Below are 865 nucleotides of genomic sequence, written 5' to 3'. Positions count from 1 at the left end.
CTTATATAGCATCCCATCAGCTGTTCTCATAGAATTTTGCTTATGCTCAAAATTTCATTCCAGTAGCCCACTAACACTAATGACCGAGTTGTTCCTAGAAAAGTTTCTGTATGCCTAGAGAAATCCGGCCGCCTGGCTCCGGTTGAGGCAGAGACTGCCACTTGTGGTAAGGCTTCATCGTTGCCTTCCATGCTATTTACATCCAAGATCACTAATCTACCGACTGAATCCAGGAAAATTATACTCACCTTCGGGTCGAGTTCTTTTCGAAACAGCACCGTAATGCCATTCGATCTTGGTTCGCCGGAAGAGACACAAAACATGTAGCTATCCAGAAGTAGAGAAAGCAATTACATTTCGGAAATCCTACTGTCGCTAATGGCTAAACATCCAGACGTAGTGACTTTGAATCGTTGAGCAGTTTACCCTGCTTCCATGCTATCTTCAGGTTACGATTATTTATACAAACTATTCTTAGAAGTGCCATTCTAGGAGCGGGGAAAAGAAACAAAAAACGTGTTTGACACTTACCCTAGTCTTGGATTGGTCCCTTGAACGGCCTTCCAATAATTTTTGTCTAATAAGCTTTTGAACACTCCCACATCATGTGGAAATAATAATAATAATATAAAAAACCAAAGCCAATCCCATAAAAAGAAACATATTCCGGCGATACACGCTCTCTCCACTCCTTTTCTGCTTGGCACTGACATCTTTATCTCGCGCGCTAAACAGGACTGGATGTGGATACAAAAGTTACGGCAAAATAATCAACCATCCCTCGTATATGGATGATATAAAACTGTATGCTACAAATGATAAGCAGCTGGAAACATTACTACAGACAGTATATAGATTTACCAAA

The sequence above is a fragment of the Octopus bimaculoides genome, chromosome 5, assembly GCF_001194135.2.
Source record: "Octopus bimaculoides isolate UCB-OBI-ISO-001 chromosome 5, ASM119413v2, whole genome shotgun sequence".
NCBI classification, from domain to species: domain Eukaryota; kingdom Metazoa; phylum Mollusca; class Cephalopoda; order Octopoda; family Octopodidae; genus Octopus; species Octopus bimaculoides.
Note: the sequence above shows the minus strand (reverse complement) of the source record.